The sequence below is a fragment of the Panthera tigris genome, chromosome B1 (assembly GCF_018350195.1).
Source record: "Panthera tigris isolate Pti1 chromosome B1, P.tigris_Pti1_mat1.1, whole genome shotgun sequence".
NCBI classification, from domain to species: Eukaryota; Metazoa; Chordata; class Mammalia; order Carnivora; family Felidae; genus Panthera; species Panthera tigris.
In genome coordinates, this window is record NC_056663.1 from 52,694,647 (window position 1) to 52,716,563 (window position 21,917).

Here is a 21,917-nt window from a genome sequence, read left to right on the forward strand (position 1 = left end):
AACTCATGAACCTCGAGATCATGACCTGAGCTGAAGTTGGATGCTTAACCGACTGAGCCAGCCAGGCACCCCTCTGCCCTGTTTTTCATGTAAATCTGTAATTGGAAAAATAGGCTTGATCACATTCAGCAGCCATTGATGGACAGTGCCTAAGTCCATGATTCCATTAGTGCTTGCAAAGGGTAACATTCTAATGCTCTCATTCCTTCTTCATTTACTAGCTGGAATATATCTGTAACAACTAAAAAATACTTCAGTTTCCCAATTATTTGGTCACCCTGAGATACAGCTTGTGTCGGAAAGGCAGGATGAATGCTTGTTTCTTTCACTTTACTTTTCAGTGTTCAAAATAATGAATTAGTTCCCTGACCAGTGACCTTTTTTTTAGTATTGTTAAGAATTCAGAGATTTAAATGTATATGATGTGTTGTAATCCATGTTAGCTAGTGTCCTAATTGATGCTCAGATTTTTCCGTGTTTGCCAGTGGGAACCTGTCTAAATTGGGTTCCTGAGTTCTTTTGACAAAATCGTAGTTTTTTTTTTTTTTAATTTTTTTTAATGTTTATTTATTTTTGAGACAGAGAGAGACAGAGCATGAACGGGGGGGGTCAGAGAGAGGGAGACACAGAATCTGAAACAGGCTCCAGGTTCCGAGCTGTCAGCCCAGAGCCCAACGCGGGGCTTGAACCCAAGGACCATGAGATCATGACCTGAGCTGAAGTCGGCCTCTTAACCGACTGAGCCACCCAGGCGCCCCAGACAAAATCGTAGTTTAATCCTTTTGTGCTTTCCATACCACAAAATACTCCAAGCTCTTCTTAGTGTTTTCTCCCCCTAGACCTTGCTGTAGCCATTTCTCTAGGAAGCCCTGGCTCCTTTTAATTTGGACACCACTCCTAGAGCCAGCTCTGCTGGTTGTGCTCTTTGTTATTGGGTTAGTCATTCAGTAGAAAGTTTGGAAAAACTTCCCTCATCCCACCCAAAGATAAGATAAAAAAAGTCACGTGTTGATACCATACTTTGGATTGAAATTAAGTACTAAAAAAAAAGTTTTCACTTCCTTTTATGCATCTTTTTTTTTTAACCTGTGCTAAAATATACACACCATGAAATTGAGCCTTTTAACCATTTTCAAGTGTACAGTTCAGCAGCATTAAGTGCATCCGCATTGTTGTGCAGCTATCATCACCAACCATCTCCAGAACTTCTTCCCCATCTGAAACTGTGTATCCATTCCCCCTGTCTCCAGCCCCTGTGAGCCACCATTCTCCTTTCCCTATGAATTTGATACTAGTTACCTCATGTAAGTGGACTCATCCAATATTTGTCCTTTTGCGTCTGGTTTATTTCACTTTGCATAATGTTCTCCAGGTTCATCCATGCTGTCGCCTGTGTCAGAATTTCCTTCCTTTAATGGCTGAATCATATCCTATTGTATGTATATACCACATTTTGTTTATCCATTCCTCTGTGATGGACACGTGGGTTGCTTCTGCCTTTTGGCCATTGTGAACCAACGCTGCTGTGAACATGGCACGCAAATATTTGTTCGAGTCCCTGTTTTTAGTTCTTTTGGGCAGATACGCAGCAGTGGAATTTCTGGATCATATGGTAATTCCCTATGGTTTGGGGAACCACCATACTGTTTTCCCTGGAAGCTGTAGCTTTTTACATCTTTCATGCATCTTTATAGCTGTAAATCTTTTCATCCACACCAAAAATTACATTCTCAACAACCCAACATCATTTCACATTTGCTTTATTTATGCCACGACATCCACAGAATCTCAGAAAAAGAACATCGACACTTTGACTGGCAATCTGTTACCGAAACCAGTTTTGTCTGTTTGGTCATTCCTTGCCTTTTGACTTCAGGGTTACCTCCAATGTTTCTAGCTTTTGGCTTTGTGCTCCTCTTCAACTACATGAGCTGTGTTACTCCTGGTAGACTCCCCCTTCCTGTTGCCTCTTGATACAGGGCTCCACCCTAGATGGCCACGTTAAACATTTTGGACGTTATCACCCATATCTCAAAACTTTTCCCAGCACTCTGGCAGCCTGCTTCCATTTTAGAGATTGATAAGGTTGACTCAGTTGGGACCAGATATGCAGGGCCTTGAAATCTAGGCAGAGGAGTTTGGGGCTTTATGAATAGAGGGCAAATATATTGAATCAGTAAATTGAGAATACACACAGAGGGGTGTGTGTATGTGTACGTGTGTGTGTGTGTGTGTGTGTGTGTGTGTGTGTTGGCTGGCTAGTATGGAGACAAAAAGGTGACTCGGTGAGAAGCTGTCAGAAGTACTCTCTAGCCTGGAGAATGAGTGAGTAGAGGCAAAAGACATGGAAAGAAAGGCAAGAGGAAATCACCAGGCCGAATTGGCCAAAGAAGGGTATGGGGGAAAACAGTGGTCATTACCTTTCTTTTGAGTCTCTGTAGCCATAGTTCGAGGAGAAAGAGGTGTGAGAAGTATGCGTAAGCCTACTTCCATGTACCTCGGGGGTGGTCATCTTGAACCCACCTGGAAATTGAATTTGAGTTTGCCTCATTTATTTTGGATTTTGAGCTGTTCTTCCATGTTGTTGTCATAGAGGGTCACTCCTGCTGTATACCCTTTCTGCTTAGCTGATAATCTCCTGCTGGGGGTGGGGGGTGGGGGTGGGAAGGAGGGGACACATAGTAGCATATGGGACACAAGATCAAGGCAGAAATCCTGGATTTGAGGTCTCACATCACTGACCAGTCATGTGGACCAAGTCTAGTCATTCCTTTATTTCTTTGGGGTCTACTTCCCATCAGAAACACATACCATTTTGTTGCTGTTGTTGTTGCTGTTGTTGTTGTTTGCCCAGTACCTTGATTTGCTGGATTGAAAAAGTCAGTAAACTGTTGAGTACAATTCCTCACCCCATAGTCCCATTTAAGCCTCCTTCGTGGCCCAGGGACTGGGGAATCTGATTCATCACTTTCCCCTTCTGCCTGGCAGCCTCTGACTGCTGGGTCAGCCTGGAAAATAAATGGCACTTCTAGGAAGGGCACTGGGCAGGAACTGGGAGTCTCTTATTTGATTGCTTTCCTATGGAGAGAAGAGCAAATTCTGTCTTTCTGGAAAGTCCCTTGGGTTTTACCGCTTAGGCTCAGTAGGTCTTGGTCTTTGACGGGAAGGCCAGGATAATTGGAGCATTTGAACCGAGCTCTTGACTCTGGAGGGGCAGCCTTGCTGTTCTCTGTAATGGTGATGAAGAGCATAGACACCGGAGCCCTGGCACACTGGGAGTGTCACGATGGCTAGCAATTCTTACTCAGCACCTTGGCAACCATGTAGTTATCTGGTGGGCTAATTTTTTTCTTCCTACCCTAATAATTCCCTAATGGCTTTTTATGCAGACAACTTTTTTCTCTTGTTCTCACTCACTTGCCTGTGGAAGAACTGGAAACAAACAAGAATGCAGGTTCGTACTGCCTGTTGGAAGCAAAGAGGGAGCAGAAGGTCGATCTTGTGAATGTGTGAAATCTGGAGTGGGATCTCTCTTTGGAATCTCTGCAGTGGGCTTATCTCTGCAGGCAGCCTTTGATATGTCTCTGGGCAGAACTGTCAGTATTCAAAAACGGCCAGTGTTCTCCCTGTATCTTATGGTACTATCTTTTTATTTGGATTATAGTTCAGTAGCCTGGAAGTGTTTTCAGGATATACGTCATTCATTTTGGGGCCCAAGTTACAATGACATAGTAGATAATAAATGTTCATTATCTGAAAAGACAAAGCCTGGAATTCATCAAAAATTATATGTGTGGGCCCTCAGGCTCACATACTCATACCTGCAGGCTGGCCCTACTGAGACTTAGAGTAGGAGGAGAGGAGGCATCCCTGTAAAAGGAATCTGAGAGACAGAAGTCTAGGAATGAGCATGTCCAATTTTATAGGGAGAGGGACCCGGGATGGGTTGGAGGGGAACTGAGGAGATTGAGGGGTTGTAAGAATCTTGCAAAGGCAGCCAAAACCTAGAAGGCCAGGAGAGAGAAGAGCACAGAAGACCCCAATGGTTTTCTCGGAGCTAACAACAAGGAAACAGAGCACATAGAGGTGCGACCATTATTTTGGATATGGTGGGTCTGAAGCCTGAGTGAGGGACATACAGGTGAGATTTCCAGGAGGCAGGTTGTATGAGCTCAAATCTATGGGGTCATCACTCTTACTGAAGCCTTGGGAACAGGAGAGAGCCCTTGGGTTATTAGGGAGAGTGATAGAGGCAGAGAAGCTCTACTGAAGGCAGGAGGGGAGTGAGGGGCAGTCCAGCATAACTGATGCCAAGAAAGGAAGCTGAAAACATGGTTAGGTGCCCTCCATGTTTTACTTTGTAAAAGCCACCTGGGCTCGTTTCCTTGATCCTGTGGTGCTCTGCTGGGCCCTGATGGTGCCCCTTTGGGCTTCCTAAGGACCCCCCAAAGTCTTCACACCCTATCAGTGTTCTGGCCTCAGAGCCAGACCGATTATAATCTTTCCCTGCCAGTTTACAGACACTTGTAGAATTTTGGTTATCGAGTTTGTCCTGAATCCACTGTTTTCCCTCCTCCCCACTTTACATAGATTCCTAAGATCCTTCTTAAAGAGCCTCTTGAGGCACCAGGGAGAGTTTTGTGTATATGAGTAACTGCCTCTCAACCTCACCCTAACACACAAGCTCAGGAACTCAAAGAGTCTCTGTAGAAACAAACTCTCCCGTCAGACTCTGTTTAAAGGGTGTAAGTGCCTTTTGATTTGGGCAGGAGGTTGGTCTCTCCCTGCCTGAAGTGCTTCACAGAAGTGACAAGACACTTTCCTTCGGGGAATGTTGATATTAAGTTTCCTGCCCTGTGTAAACACATCTCCAGGAATGGCATTAATAAAGGGGACCCTTTCCCCAGGACAAAACAGAAGGGGTAGTGAGGGGGGAAAAGGACAAAGAAGACAGATCTGCTGGGGAGGGGAGAGATGACCATCTAACCAGCTGTTCGTGGTGAAGGCAGAGCCCATTAGCCCGGCTTACTTCCATCATTTTCAGAACTATTGCTTATAATACTAATACTTTTTTTTTCATTTTTATTTATTTCTGAGAGACAGGGCATGAGCGGAGGAGGGGCAGAGAGAGAGGGAGACACAGAATCCAAAGCAGGCTCCAGGCTCTGAGCTGTCGGCACAGAGCCTGATGCGGGGCTCGAACTCCCAAACCGTGAGATCTTGACCTGAGCCAAAGTTGGACGCCCAACCGACTGAGCCACCCAGGCACTCCAGAACTATTGCTTATGTTCCTTGTTGGGACCTCCAACTTTTTACCATTTGGCAGCTGATAGTAGGAGGGGCAGAAGAATCTTGTGTTTAAGATCGAGAGTCAGCATCTGATTTAAAATTCTAACCATTCTTCTTGCCGTGTTCCCCAGTTTTCATGTCCATATGATTGAATAGAAGCTACTTCGTAGTGTTACTGTGAGAAATAGGAAAAAATGTTCATAAACCATCGTATTTGACATGCAGGGAGTATCTTTTAAATGTTAGGCATTAGTCATTCATTAGTAAACGCTTGGTGTTATCATTAAAGGGATCATTCAAATAGGATCTTGTTGGTTCCACTAATAGAGGGTTAGGTGGCTACCAAGTTGAATTAAATGAGGGTTTTTGTATTAGAATTTGCTCTCATTCTCAGTATTCATCTACATTCAGGAACATAGACTCTACATCCAACTTAGTGTCTATAATTCCTTCTACATAGGGGGGCCCTTTACATAAGCAGAGGCTAATTAGGGTTGTAGATACCTCAAGAGTGACTTTTGTCATAGCTTTAGAACATTTTAAAACTCGTTCTAAGGGAGTTGGAACCAGCTGTCTGCGTCCAGTGAGATCTAAACAAAAGGAAAAATAACCACTGGGTTGTGCTCAGAAAGAAACGGTTGTGGTATGGCTGCTGTAGGGGAGGGTGTGCATGTTCTGAGAAAGCCCTGACAAGGACTGTGCCTGGGAATCTCTGAGAATAAGGGACACCCCCCTTTCACCATGAATTGCTTCCTAGGGTCTTTCCTAGGGTCCGACTGTTAACCAAATGGTTAACATTCTCATGGTGCTATATCGTGTTTGCTGAGAAGCAGGGGGCAAGTCGATTGCATTGTGGGTTTCTGCCAGACAAGGTATCTAATCCTTGGTGGCTGCCACAGTGTGAGAGGGTTTGGAGAAAGCTATGAAGAAAAGGAGGAGTTGCTTATTAGTTTGTTTTGTTGTTGTTGTAATAACCCAACATATATGCCTTCCTGGGCGTTCCTCTCTGGCGTGTGTTATGCTCTGGAGACAGATCTAGGTTTCTTTATGCCTCTGTCTCTCCTGGAGGAGTGGCGTGGACTTGGTGCCCATCTTAGCAGAAGTGATCAGGCTGTCTTTTCAGGAGTACTGGTGGAAGCTGCACTGTCCATATGGGCTTTTTGGGCTTCCAGTTCTTTCGTGAAAATGAATGAATTGGGAATGGGACACCTCTTACATCTATGGGCCCTTCCAGCTCTGCCCATCTGTGAGAGTCAGGGAGGGTGAAGACTTGTGAGGTTGTTTTAATGACTCTACCAAAAATAGGAATAGAATGTGAAAAACAGAAACAAGGGAATTACTTGTGCTATTATTATCAGGAGCAGGGGCCTTTGTTTGGTCCTCAATTAGGGGCTGAGGATGGCAGCTGGTTAGAAATATAGGCAGAAAATGAAGCCTAGGTCTCCATTCACAGCTTTGTCCAGCCTGCCCAGCTATTGGGCAGTTTGGAGAGATTTGTGGTAGCATCAAGGCCCAGCAAACACTCCCTGCTGTCTTCTGGCATTGTTTTATTATTTATTCCCAGAACTGTCCTGCAGGAAGGGGTTGCAATGTCCATTAGCAGGTGGAGAAACTGAGGCTATGGGATGTGCAAGGCCACAAAGGGGCTGGCTGGTGGGACTCAGGTCAGCCTGACTGCCTGGGCCAGTGCCCTTCCCATTCCCCGTGTCACTGATGGTACGATGGTACGAGTCCTCCCATTTCAAGGAACTGTATGCACGGAGGCCACCAGACATGCTCCTGAACAGCTCTGTCAGGTCTGGGCTGCTTGGGTAGTCTTCTTTCCCTCAGGACTTTGCTGCCGCAGGATTTTCATTTCAGTCTGGCTTTTCTGCAGCTACTGCTACCTCTGAGCTTCTTCCTAGAAGACTGAGTCTTACAAAGACTATGCCCTGAGGAATCTCCCCAGCTGGGTCAGTAAATAGCAGCCATAGGGGTCAAGATCTGATTGTTTTGTTTTGCTATTTAATGCACAGCTCTGCGTTTGTTCCTGATTTTTTATTTTTTATTTTTTGTAAAGACGAATACATTATTGATTAAAAAGAGAGAGAGACAGCTAAAAGGTGGAAGCAACTCAGGCATCCATAGACGGACCCATGGATGAATAAAATGAAGTATATATGTACATAGAATGGAGTATTTGTTCAGAAAGGAAGGAAATGCTGACGTATTCTATTCTACAACATGGATGAACCTTGAGAACATTATGCTAAGTGACATAAGCCTGTCACAAAGATAAATTCTGTATGATTCCACTTGTGTGAGATACCTAGAGTGGTCAGATCCACAGAGACAGGAAGTAGAATGGGGGTAATGAGGGGCTACAGGGAGAAGGGAGTTGTTTAATGTGAACAGGGTTTCAGTTTAGGAAGATTAAAGAGGTCTGGAGATGGTTACACAGCAGTATGAATATACTTAACACTGTTGGATTGTACATTTAAAAAAGATTAAATGGTAATTTTATGTCACATATATTTTACTGCAGCTAAAAATAAAAATAAAGAAAGAGACCATGCAGAAGCTTTGCCAGGGGCACCTGGGTGGCTCAGTCAGTTGAGCTTCTGACTCTTGATTTTGACTCAGGTCATGATCTCACGGTTCGTGAGTTCGAGCTCCATATCGGGCTCACGCTGACAGCACAGAGCCTGCTTGGGACTCTCTCTGTCTCTCTCTCTCTCTCTCCCCTTTTCTCTACTTCTCCCCCACTCAAGCTCGCATGCTCGCTTGCTTGCTGTCTCTCAAAATAAATAAATAAGCTTTAAAAAAAAACTTGAAAAAGAAGAAACAACATGCTATGTAATTTTCTCCAAGTTTTATTTTTGACTATTCATATGTTTCTGAGTTTTAATTATGTTGATAAATGTGGAGGTACTTTGAGTTACTTTTATAACTTTCCAATTACACTAATATATCATATTCAATTTTTAACTTCCTTATTGATATATATTCAGGTTGTTTTTAATTTTTGCTATAATCAATGCTGCAATAGGCATCCTTGTACATATCTATTTATATACATAAGAAAAGTTTCTCCAGGATATATTAGACATGTTATTGATACGTTCAAAGATATATTTATAAAACACTGATGTTTGCTTTTGGTTCTGTTTAACAACGTTACAGTTAGCTTTTGCTCCATATCACCAAATCTCATGGCTTACTATCTTAGAGATGTATTTTTTGCCCTTGCACATTACGTGTCAGCTGCAAGTCTGTCATATGTGTGTGCTTCGCTCTGGGATCCAGGCTAAATGTGCAACCTCTACCTGGGTCATGCCAGCCTCATGGCAGGGGCAAAAAGCTAGGTCAGAACCACATGGTGGCCTTTGAAGCCTATGCTTGGAAGCTGTGTAAGTAGCTTATACACTTCTAGTCACATGTCATTAATCAAAGCAAGTATCACAGGCAAGCTTATGTTTAAGTTTATGATATGATCCTCCCCCAGGAAGGGCCTCCCAGGAAGAACAGTGCCATTTGCCTGCACACAAATGGGATCATACCATAAGAACTCTTCTGCAGCTTAGTTTCTCCGTGGAAGCACACCTGTTTGGATATTCTCCCATATCAGTACAGATCTACCTCACTCTCTTAAGAAGATTTATTAGTTCTACATTTTAAAGGTACATGACACTTATGGGGCACCTGGCTGGCTCAATTGGTAGAGCATGTGACTTTTGATCTTAGAGTTGTGAGTTAGAGTCCCATGTTGGGCGTAGAGTTTGTTTAAAAAAAAAAAAAGTATGTGATACTTACATTCTATTTCATAATTCCTACAGTTGTTTAGCTGTACTTTGATATTTGAAAGGATTTAATGCTTAATGCCAGTCTTTTTATACTACAGCTTCCCCGTTTCTTATGCCTTGGCTGTATTTCTGCAGGTAGTTTTTCACTACTGCACATGAGAAGGCTGTAATGAACATCATTACATTAATTTCTGTGCCATTACCTGCTTACTTTCATTTGTTCTGATTTCTGACAGGGCAACCTCTCCTCTTTTTCTATAAAAATTAACTTGGATATTCTTATACAATAACTCTTCCTTATAAATTTGCCACTCAGCCTGACCAGTTGCATTTAAGAAATCCTGTTGGGAAGTTTGCTGGGACTGCATTAAAATGAGAGATTTTCTCAGGATGTTTGGAAGAAAGAATACTGCTCTATTTTCCAATCCAAGAATAGAGTATCTTTTCCCATTTAGTCATGTCATCTTATACATCCTGTAGCAAAGTTTTGATAACTTTCTCCATAGTGGTCTTACAAATTTGTTTACCAAAGTTGACCATTCTTTCATCTGCAAATAATGAAAACGTTGCCTGTTTCTTTCCAATCCCATTTATTTTCTTACCTGGGAAATTTACAACCTGCTGGAGGTCTGAGAGGTATGGCTCTTCAATGTGATCTGAATTTCCATCGTATTGGACAGTATCTCTGTAGATGAGGGTAAGAATTGTTTCCTTGTTTCACTGGAGATGAAACTTTTATTTTTGGGAGTTTGGTTTTTATTTTTGTTTCTTTTTTCTTAATTTGATTGGTGTTCAGGGAGGTCCAGGAGAAAGCATCCCTTTCCTCTGCTTTCACAGGAAGTGTCCATCCCCTTCTTCACCATACACCCTTCTCAAATCCTGTCACCTGTCCCTCTTCCTCTCACTAGCCTTTCTAACCTAACCCAGTGTTTCCATGGGTATACTTGGAAATTAATCACATTGGTACCGAATTTTATCTACTTAATCCTTGTCATGGAATATCATTTAGATCATTCAGTGTTATTTTATTCTTTCCCACCAAACTCCATTTTGCTCCTAAGCCAAACTATAAGCACGTAGAGATAAGGGTACATTTCACACCTTGTTTATTCAGTTAGTTTTATTTTCTCTGTCCTTTTTCACTCTAGTCTAGGAGTGGAGATTCCCTGCATCGGAGACTGTACAGAGCCTGGCTCTCAGCCTGTCTTCCTCCCATCCCCACACAATACCACGGTTGAGTCCCCGCACTTCTCGAGCATATTTGATAACAAAGGTCTCGTAGTTCAATGCATCTGTTTACAGCTTTCACTTACTTGGCAGACATCTTAGGAAAAGTGTAAAGCTGCTGCAGAAAAACAATCTTAAACAATAAACTCAGGAGGGACAGTACTAGCGGTTATTACGTTAATACTGCTTACACCTTCAGAGAAGGCTATAGAATGTGGTCTTGAGGAGAGAGAATTTTTATAGTTTACTCTCTATTCATGAATTTTTTTAAAAAAGAAATGTTCATTTATTTATTTTGTGCAGGGGAAGGGGCAGAGAGAGAATCCCACAGAGGAATCAACTGTATTTGCAATGTCTTTTTCTTTAAAAATATCTGAAGCAAATATGGTAAGATATTAAGATTTGACAAAGCTAGGTGGTGAGTCTAAGAGTGTTGTTATATTCTTTTTTTCTCAGTTACTGAAATACTTCATATTTGTAATAAAGTAAATTTGTACATGTGATTTACAGTGTGAAGGAATTCAAGTAAATTAAAAAAACACAAAACCAGACTTAATAAAGTTCAGAGGTGCATATACATGTGTGTAAAAATACAAGAATGAATTGGAAGGGTATCTTCTAAATTCAAAATAATGATTGGGTAAGAGACCGTGACAGGGAATACAAGGGATTATTATATTTTTCTTGGTATTTTATGTAATTTCTAAATTTCTAAAAATCATAATTAACAAGATACAAAATGTCTAAAAATGTAGAAAATTTGCTAGCCATCATTGCCTCTAGAGAGCATGGTATCGGTAATGGTGGAGACTTTATTCTTCATGTGACATACTCCGGTAGTGTTTGAATTTTTATAGCAGTTATGAATTATACAACTTAAACCAGGGGGGAAATTTCTTAACATACATAAATGGGAAGAATTACAATGTAGTGCCAAACTGGATGATTTTGAAAGGAGGGAGCTCGAAATCATCTTGTCCAAATACTCCATTTTTGAATTGTGGAGACCAGAGCAAAAGAGGTAGCATTACTTTGGTAAACATTTCCATTCCTGATAGCTTGTGAAATTGTTTCTTATTGCTCCCAGCCTTTAAGTTTGGTAAATGTAGGTTTGTGATATTGAAGCAATGGATGGACCCTTAACACTCCTACAGCTATGCTCCAGCTCCCTCTAGTGGCTGGAGGACCTTCCTCAAGACCACAGGGTATGGATGTCAGCCCATAGAGGGGGATTTGGGAAGCGTCTGGGATATCTTTTCACCTAATTAGCTGCACTGTTCTGCCTTTCTATGTCTGGCTTCCTCAAATAAATTTTCTTTGAAGACTGCTCAAAACAGCAAATGACAGAAAAATCACTAGTGCAGAGTAATTCATACATTTGATCTGAAATTAATCTGGATAATTTTCAAAGTAGGAAGGACCTAGATTATCTGGTCTAACACCCTCATTTACAAAGAAGATCCTAGGCATGGGCAGGTAAAATGTGTATAGCCCAGGGTCCGTTATAGGCAGGTACAGTCTCCTAGCCCTGCTCTATGTGGTCTTCACCCTGGTTTTCCGTGTTGTTTTGTCTTAACTGGATTCAAAGCAGAGCCCTTCTGATTCTCCTTAGACTTCACACTTCATGCAAAAAGCTTGCAGGAAAACTAGGTGGATTAGCAGAAGATGTAAAGTGGTGGTGATTGAATTTAACCGTGGATTGATTAATCCTCAAGAAACCCCCAGAGGGGAAAATAGTCCCCGTGTATATGTTTCTATACCTTTGCTCCCCTCCCCTTCTAAAAGGCGTAAATCTCCCCTGAAATGCCTCCCTAGCATTCAGAGCAATAAAGAGGTCACATTATAACTCCATAAATCTCCCTGGCTGACTGGCTGGCTGGCTGCTGCCATTCCAGGAGGCGAAAGGGAAGTTGTTTCCTCTTGACAGCCACTGGGCTGGAAGGAAAAAGCCTTTTCCCTCCAGACCCATTGTCTTGGTCCCTGAGGGAGCTGGTCTGGCAATTTGTTCAGTGTTTCCTTTCTATCCCGCCAGCTTATAACAAGCTGGAGAGGGGTTTCAGAGTCCAACAGGCCCAGACTGACCTGGGTTAAGTCTTCTCAAATGGCCCTGATAGAGGGTCTGGCCAAAGCTCCCGCTCAGTCTTCCTAATCACAATAAAAACGAAGTCTAAACAGGCAGTGTGTGTGTGTGTGTGTGTGTGTGTGTGTGTGTGTGTGTGTGTAACTGTGTATTAGAAACCAAGCCAGATGCAGTGGAGGCTGGAGCCTGAGCCTGCCTGTGAAAGCCTGTCTGGGGACCCCTTGAGACAGGAACTAGGGCACTGTGAGAGAAGACCGTGGGTCAGTGAGGCTGAGAACCCACTTGGAAAATGGGAGGCCATAAGATGCCTTTGTGGGAAATCAGAAAATGGAACCTTCTCTAAATTAAATATAGTACTATAGGGCCACTTGCATAGCTGGCATAGTTGAGCCCCCGACCCTTGATTTTGGCCCAGGTCATGAACCCGGGGTCATGGGATTGAGCACTGAGTGTGGAGCCTGCTTAAGATTCTCTCTCTCCCTCAGCTCATCTTCCCTGGTGCCCCCCCCCAATAAAAAATAAAATAACAACAAAAAAAATAATAGTGTACATGAAACAGTGGTGATGTTAGGGCATATTTATTTATTTATTTTACATACAAAAGAATTATTTATTGCAAATAGGAAATAAATTAACATAGTTCAGTCTTCAAAAGATTCATATGAACATGTGGTCAAAAGCATCCCTGAGCCACCGGGATGTTTCCCTGGCAGCAATCAATATTATCTGTTTTTTGTCTGTCCTTCTAGAGATATTTATTATATATACAAATAAATGTGTGTACAGACTCTTCACCCCTTCTTTTTGTAAGAGAATATCATATGTACCGTTCTGTACCTTGCTTCTAATATTTCACAGCATATTTTGGGAAAAATTCCATATTAGTATATGAAAGATCTTTATTCTTCATGGCTACATAGTGTACTTTAATTGAGTTAACCAGTTCCATACCAATGAACGTACAAGTTGTTTTCAATCTTCTGCTATTGTAAAAAAAAAAAAAAAAAAAACCGAAACCAAAAAACCCACAATGAATATTCTTATATGTGAGCCATTTTACACAAGTGCCAGTGAATCTGTAGGATAAATTCCTGGGAGTGGAATTTCTAGATCAAATGGCCCACGCTTTCGCTAAGATATGGTCAGATTGTCCCCCAGCCCCAGCCCTGTGCTGGACCATGTCACCCTCACCCACAATGTGGGGACTGACATTTAAATGACAGAGGCAGGTTGGCAGGAGGCCTAGAGAGGGACATTGACTCATCCCTCCCCTCCGTGACTCCTGACTCAGAGGGAGGATGCAGGACCAGCGTTGGACTTTGCCCACAGTGTGACTAGCAGACAGCTTTTGATTAGCTCATCATGTACATCCTCACACTTTCTGGTCCTCCACCCTGGAAAGAGCCTTTCTCTTTCCTTCTGTGGGGTAGAAAGAATAGTCGGTGCCAGGCTGGATACCTGAGCTTAGAGGAGGCTCCCCTGTGGAAGGGGAGGCAGTTGGGCCCAAGATAGAGAAGGCACTTTGTTTTTTTTTTTGGAATGAGAGGATCCCAGGAAGTGGAGGAAATTAAGTAGACCTCTCCATTCCTCTCTTAGGCAGAGATGGCTTTTCAAAATTTAACTTAATTTTGTATTAGTTATTTTGTAACACCTTTATTAATATATACTTTATATTCTGTAAAGTTCACTCATTTAAAGTGAACTTCTTCAGGGGTGCCTGACTGGCTGAGTCGGGAGAGCATGTGACTCTTGATCTGGGGGTCGCGGGTTCAAGCCCCACATTTGGGCGTGGAGCCTACTTAGAAAATAAAAAGTGTACTATGCAGTGGATTTTAGTATACTCAGTTGTGCGTGCATCTCCCGAACCCTTAAGAGCATTTTCATCATTCCAAAGAGAACCTCTGCCTAGTAACAGTCTCCCAATTCCCTTTCCTCCTGCCCTTGGCAACCACCGTCTGTGTCCTTCCTGTCTATGGATTTGCCCATTCTGGATATTTCATATAAATGGAACCACATGCTCAGTGGTTTCTTGGACTGCCGCCTTTCGGGGTGCATGGTGTTATTTTTATAACTTTTTTTGTTATTTGTTTTTTTAGCGAGAGAAAGAGAGAGGGCGCACACTCATGAGTGAGTGTGGGAAGGGCAGAGAGAGAAGAGAGAAAGAGAATCTTAAGCAGGCTCCACACTCAGCTTGGAGCCTGACACAGGGCTCGATCCCACAACCCTGGAGTCAAGAGCTGAGCTGAAATCAAGAGTTGGATCCTCAACTGACTGAGCTACCCAGGCGGGCTTTTTTTTGTTTTTAGTTGTTTTGTTTTGTTTTGTTTTGTTAACTCCGACGTTATTTTTAACCATTCATTTCCCCCCAAGTTTAGTGCCTTTGCACTGCTGTTCCCAGGGTCTCCTACATATTCCCCAGATACAGAGATGCTTGTTTAATTAAATGCTTAATTAACGAACTTAAGCTGTGTTAAAGGAGGGGGAGATCTTAACATAGTTCGTATAATTGTCATTTTAAAAATCAACTCAAATTTTCCTATTTTTTTTACTGCAGCTCAGTTTTCTTACTCATTTCCCTATCTATGGACATTTGGCTTGTTACCAGTATTTTGCCATGAACATCTTAACAATGAACATTTTCTTTCTTTCTTTCTTTCTTTCTTTCTTTCTTTCTTTCTGGGGGGGACGGGGGTGTCCTTTTGATGTGTTTCAGGGTATTATTAGAGCAGTTTTGTCACTGAATCATGGAGTAGTTTTCCATATCTCATCCATCTGTTATATATAATTATACACACACACACACGGTACACATATGAGAAGCCTCTGGCCCTGCATAGTTAACTCTCAGTTGAATTATATGTGTCCAGGAACATGGCATCTCGGTGGCCAGGCTGTCAGGCAGAGCGCTCAGATTAATACCATTCCATGGGCACTATTGCTGCCTTGTTAGACACTTTAGGGCTCTGCATTTTGTTGAAATCTGATCATGAATGTGCATTGAGTTTCCGTTGTATGCCCAGCACAATAGAGTGATTCAGCCTAAGAGCAGCGTGGTGCTGGGGAGGGCAAGGATCAAGTCACAGAATGTTCTGGAATCTTACGTGAGTCACTCACCTTCTCTGGACCTTGGTTTCTTCTCCTGAATGTTCATGGAATCACCCAAACATTGCTTCCAGTCTTTAAGATGACTGTGTGCCACCGGCCCTCCAGGAGACTTAGAGTCTTAACTGAGACAAGTCAGCACACAGGGGACCAATGATTAGGGGATGTCCAGAGCTAAGCAGCGGCTATAGTCACTATGTAAGGCAGGGTCCAGAGAAGGGAGGGTACAGTTTGGACTCAGTACCCGGAGTCCAGAAAGTGGCAAACATTTTCAATTGCTGGTGCCCTGTCAGGGCTCCCGTGGCTGTCACTGAGCCAAAGGCGGAAGCCAGGGAGCTGTGAGATAGCAGTGGCCAACTAGAAAACCCAGTCTTTAGAGTGATTTTACACACTCCTCTCCTTGCATCCTGCATGCACCCTGTCTGGGAGGTGGTAAATCAGCCCAGTTTTAAGTCACTTGGTGACACTGGAGAGAAATGGCTGTAGGGGACCGCAGAGGGCATAAGGATCAGTGATGCAGGTCTCACAGCCAGAGTTCTGCCTAGAGTGGCCACACATCCTGATTTTAAATCTGTTGTTCCAGAGTAATTAGCAATATGCCCCTTTCCCTCAGAAGCGCCCCATCCTGGAGGATGAATTATGTGGCATCCTGGTCAGACCTGGCAGAAGAGAGGAGCACCAGTGGTTCCAGGTTTAAGAGGGTCGGTATGGGGGGGTGTGCTTCAGGACCGGGAGTCCACTGGACACAGCAGCCTGTAGAGACTCAGGCTTCTGCATGCTAAGTAGCGTGAGCTCACGCTCCGCAGGCTTCTTTCTGAGGACCCACAGGGAAGAGCCTAGACTTCTCCTTCACCGAGGGGTAATGGACAGGAGGCAGGGAGAGGGAAGCCCAGAGAGGGAACCCAGATAATGCGAGGAGACAACTGGGCAAAACAGCGTTTGCAAAAGCATTTACTGTTAGAAGGACAAAATATCAACATTTGGTTAAGTTTTATAAATAGAAATGATAACACAACCCTGCCTTTGAGCATTGCCTTCTTTGCTTTGTCCATTTGCCTGCTTTCTTTTTTTTTTTTTTAATGTTTACCCATTTTTGAGAGAAAGAGAAAGCACCAGCGGGGAGGGGCAGGAAGAGAAGGGGAGAGAGAATCCCAAGCAAGCTCTGCGATGTCAGAGCGCAAACCATGAGATCTATGACCAGAGCTGAAATCAAGAGCTGGACGCTTAACTGACTGAGACACCCGGGCGCCCCCTATTTGCCTACTTTAAAGATGCTATTCTAGCCTGTAGATCACCTGTAGGTGGGAAGGGGCTGTGGGGACCCTCTCCTGGGAGTCTACGTGCGTATGTTTCATTTCCAGATGTGGCAAAGGAAGTCATATTCTCAGCACCTAACACCATAGAACTTTTCCTAGCAATCTACATCATTAATGGACCTAACTTTGTACAATGCTGAAGGCCCAGGACCTAGTCATCGCTGAGGATTAACTTTGAATTGTAAAGCACCAAGAAATTTCTCCTGGAGCTAGTGAGTGACCCTGCATTTCATCGGGAAATCTTTAATACTGTAATTACAGTCTCCCATGTGGGGATTCTTGAAGGTCTCAACATCTAATCTTCCCAAAGATGAAGGCTAGGGAGCATTTCTCAATTGGTATGCCAAAGAGCATTGAATCAGATGCGCCTTCAGATGCTTCTGTGATCATATGAGTCAGGAAGACAGAGCATATGTGGGTCCTGGACTTCTTAGAGCCCTTGATGCTGACGTGTTATATTGTGACCCTAAACGATCTTTCATGTACCGATTTTTGAACTGTTTATGTTGACACCGTCTGCTTCTGGGGGAAGGATTGGGTCCCCAGCAGGATGGTGAAGTCCGGAGCTGGAGCTCATGGGATTCTAGGCCCACGGTTAAGAGACAGCTGGTCAGTCATCGTGGGTTTGTAATCCCAGTTCTGCTATTGATTCAGTAAGATCTTTTCCGAACCACGGGAACCACATTAACATTCTTCTATTGCCTGCCCTCCTGGGCCAACCTTCCACTCTGCCCCTACTAGGAACACACACCAGGTAGACCTGGAGGTGGATATTTGGGGGCTTCTAGATCTCAGGGGAGGGCCAGTTGGTCACAGAAAGGAGGACAAATGGTTGACTCTTTCCATATAATCCCTTCAGTGATGGGGCACCAATCACCGAGTAGAGCCTTCTTCTCGTCCTTCTGTTTGTAATTTGCAATTTCTCTTAGCGTATGAGGGAGGTATTAACTCTTGGCAACATGCTCTAAATATTTTTCTTCAGTCTCATTTGTTCTTCAGCCCCTTCCTTTTGCTTTCTCTTTCTCTCTTCCTCCCTTTTTGTTTTTGATGCTTTTTCCTTCCTCTCAGAATGTTCTTTCTCCTTTTTTTTTTTTTTTTTTTTTTTAACCTGAGTCACGTTCTTTAACTTTCCTTCTAAACCTGAAGCCAGGCTCCTAGAAGAACAACAGTGTTTTTTGTTTGTGTGTATATGTGTGTGTAAAGGTGAAAGTTTATTTCCAGTGCAATTACAATATTCGCCTGGAGAAAAGTTTAAAGGTCTCTCTCTCCTATTATTCAGCCACTATTAAGAAATGTAGCACGCTAAATGTTTCATATAGATTATTTTCCATTTCCTTGTTTGTAAGATTCTAACGATGTTACGCATCTCATGAAACCGCAGTCAGAATGTAGTTGATTATCTCTGTGAATCGCTGACGTCTTTGTCCTTCAGCGCTCTGAAGCAGAGGCCGCAGACGCTAATGGCCCACTCTTGCCAGGCCTGGCGGGAACCGTTTCTGTTCAGCTTTCAGAATAGGTGCCCTAATCCCTGCCAGCCTGGATGCTGCTGGAGCTGCGTCCGCCTTCCCCTTGGCAGCCTCCTGTCACAGGCCAAGCCTGACGAAGCCCAGAAGACCAAAGGCTCAGGCTGCCAGAAAAACCTTAGGATCTGTTTGCTCCTTGTGCCCCAGACCCAGGCGCCAGTCCCGGGGACAGATCCAGGCCTGTCAGGAAATCCATACACAATCTCTGGTGAACTTTGGATGGGACAGCAGGGCTGGGGTTCAGCAAGGGACATATGGGTGGGGCTAGGGACTTTGTTCTTGAAGCCCCTTTGGCTCTGGGGGAGGTCTCTGGACGGGTACCTCCTCTGGCATCGCCCAGGCCTTGGATCCCCTCTGGTTGCAGTTTTATAGCATTGAATGGCTGCCCAGAGCATGGGCAATTTCCGTTGTGTTTATGTGTCTTCTCTCCTCAGATTGTGGAGTGATCTAGGACAGCTAAAGATGTGTAACGGAGGGCGGGGAGGTGGGGGTGAGTGGAAAAGCCTAGGTGCCATTGCAGTTTGTCACATTTAATAGAATTCCTTGTTTTGAATTGTGTATCCCCAGCCAGACCAAAACAACTTTGGGCAGGGGTCTTGCCCCAGTTGTGTCTGCTAGATCTCTATGTCCAGCACTTGCTACAGGGGTCAGTAGAGTAGACAGATGGCAAATGTTTGGGGCTTCAGTGCCCCCCATGGAAATAGTAGAGGGCCTGAGGTCAGATAGTCTCCGCATCTGAGGGTGAAGGAAGGGGCTCAACATGGGCTCTGGCTCAAGACCCAGCTTTCTCTAGCAAGAGAAATCCCTCAAAAGACGGAAGCCTGAGGGGCACCTCTACAGCAGAGCAGAACCAGGCTCTGTGGCACCAACCCGGTGGGCTGGCATTCATGTGGCAGTGCCCACCGGCCTGAGCTTGACCTCTGGCAGTTGGGGGACAAAGCCAGCTTTCGGGCAGTGCTTACCTAGTGCTGCCAACCATGACCCCGATTCCTTTTCCTTGTTCCTCCTACTTTGCCCCTCTCCCTCTTCCTTTTTTCTTTCTCCCAGTGTATCTAGGGCATGGGGGTGCAAGCTCACCTGACTCTGGGGGCCCCAAACAGACCAGGTTTGGCCACTCCCCACTGACAAAATCCAGAGGCAGAGAGACCAATGGTGGCAAAACCAGAAAGGAATTTCTTTCCGTGAGGCCAACCCGGGAAGACAGTGGACTAGCATCTGAAAGGCGGTCTCCAAAGTGCTGAAAACACTTCCAGGTTTATATAAGGAAAACGTGGGGCAAAGGTCCGTGGGTCTGTGCAGGTGGGCAGTGAAAGTCAGACCGATCGCTGTCTTGGAGTCAGTCCTGGGCAGGGTCTTGCTGGCTGAGGGTAGTCCCTGAGGAGGGGGTCCTTTGAGTTCCCAGCAGGGATGCGTTACCCTCAGGGTCTTCTGCCTGAGTCTAGAGACAAGCTGGAAAGAAGAATCCAACTAAAAAGTTTGAGGTCAAAATGGAGGCAGCCGAAACCCTCTCTCACCAGCCCTGGCTTGCTTAGCCCTGCCTGTGGGTGGGTTCCCCAAGATGGATGGAGCAGGTCAGGGGAGAGGTCGAAGCCTTTGCCTTTGATTGTGTCAGTTCTCTGTGGGGGAAGTCAGGGGTGGGATCCTTCAACCTCCTGGCCCACATTTTTCTTTCAGGCACTTGGGGAGAAGTGATTCCTAGAAACACCCGTAATAAATTGGATGTCTACGACATCAGGCTGAGTTTGTTGCCCTCTTTAAAAACAATGTTTTCTGAAGTGGGTCATGGATGGAGGTGAGGAGTTAGATCCCCTTTCTCGGGGTTAGGACCCAATTCATTTTGTGTTTCTGATTGATAAGAGTCATTAATTACTATTGCCTATGAACAGCAGCCTTGTGACCTCATAAGTGTCCCTTGTGAACCACGTTGCCAGTTCGTTCCCTGCCCACCAGCCTCCAACTTGGTCAAGTCTGGGAGTGATACACAGTTTACAATTCTGAGCATGGCCCCAGTGGTTTGAGAAAAGGTCAGATTCCCAAATCTCCTAGCTCTTTTATCTATCCCCTCCCTCCTGCAAAAATCCCTCCTGAAGATTTGTCCCTGGCCTTCCCACTCCTTCTCCACCCCTCCAAACCTAACAATCATCCATCATTGTTATCTCATTTGGTGTTTACAAATCACTTTACAGCCATTGTTGTGAGTTTTTCCTCTCATTTGCAAAGTACTTTACAACTATTATTACAAGTCTTTTCTCCAATGTGGGGTAATGCTGACCCACTTCCGAGAGAGTTGAATTCCCACTGCCCTCTAAGTGATTGGACCCATTCCCATGATGCTCAGCACTGGGTAGGTGGGACTTTCGTAAATGAAGGTCATAGCTGTGCCCTTGGAAATCTGGCTTATAAACTGGCTTCAGACCACCGCCTGCTGGCCCTATGGGAAGTTTCACCCAGTGCATTTCTTAATTTTTTTTCCAAGATTTTTTAAGTAATCTCTCCGCTCAACTCACAACCCTGAGATCAAGAGTTGCAGGCTTTGCTGGCTGAGTCAGCCAGGCACCCCACCCCCCAGTGCACTTCTAATGAAGGAATAAGAGATGGTTGTTACCAGGGTCCATGCTGCCAGATGTTCAGGCTGGTGTGGGGCTCCCTCACTGCCTTACCTCCTATTTATGGCAGCCTGGCTGCTAAGCAGCAAGGTTTGAACTCCGTTCTCTCCTTCCTTCTGTCCCAGGTAGGGTGTGTGTGTGTGTGTGTGTGTGTGTGTGTGTGTGTGTGTGTGTCAGATGCAAGAGAGAATAGTCCCCACCTCCACCCCACCCCCATAGCGGACTGGGAGCTGCTTAACGTGATCAAAAATTTTTCTGGTTTTGTTTTCTGTTTTTTGTTTTTAATATTTATTTTATTTTTTGAGAGAGAGAGAGAGAGAGAGAGAGAGAGAGTGTAAGTAGGGGCAGAGAAAGAGGGAGACACAGCATCTGAAGCAGGCTCCAGGCTCTGAACTGTCAGCACACAGCCCTACTTGGGGCTCGAACTCATGAACTGTGAGGTCATGACCTGAGCCTAAGTCGGAGGTTTAACCAACTGAGCCACCCAGGCACCCCTGGTTTTGTTTATTTTAAATCAGGTTTTTAAAAATAGGCAATATGACATTACAGAATGGTGGGTTTTTTTAATTTTTAAGTTTATTCATTTGGATAGAGACAAAGATAGTGTGAGTGGGGAGGGGTGGAGAGAGAGAGAGAGAGACAGAAAGAGAATCCCAAGCAGGCTCTGTGCTACCAGCACAGAGCCTGATACAGGGCTTGAACTCATGAAACCATGAGATCATGACCTGAACTGAATCCAAGAGTTGGGCACTTAACCAACTGAGCCACCCAGAATGGCATTTTTAAGAAAGAGAAGCCCAGAGAGAGGTTAGAGTGGGAGAGAGCCAAAGCATAAGAGACTCTTAAAAACTGAGAACAAACTGAGGGCTGATGGAGAGGGGGAGGGAGGGGAGGGGAGGGTGATGGGTATTGAAGAGGGCATCTTTTGGGATGAGCACTGGGTGTTGTATGGAAACCAATTTGACAATAAATTTCATATATTTAAAAAAAAT

At 44.3% G+C, this 21,917-nt stretch overlaps 1 protein-coding gene across 5 annotated transcripts in view; it reads left to right on the forward strand.

Moving 5' to 3' along the window:
• The window catches only part of GATA4 (GATA binding protein 4), a 79,952-nt gene that overhangs the window by 44,152 nt on the left and 13,883 nt on the right, over positions 1–21,917 (forward strand). The window contains exon 1 of one of the 5 annotated variants that reach the window (XM_007097136.3): positions 20,297–20,343. The exons of the other annotated variants lie outside the window; for them this stretch is intronic. The gene's annotated coding sequence lies outside the window, so the exon portion shown is untranslated. Of the gene's footprint in view, positions 1–20,296; positions 20,344–21,917 lie in introns of those variants that run through there. 5 annotated transcript variants of the gene reach the window in all.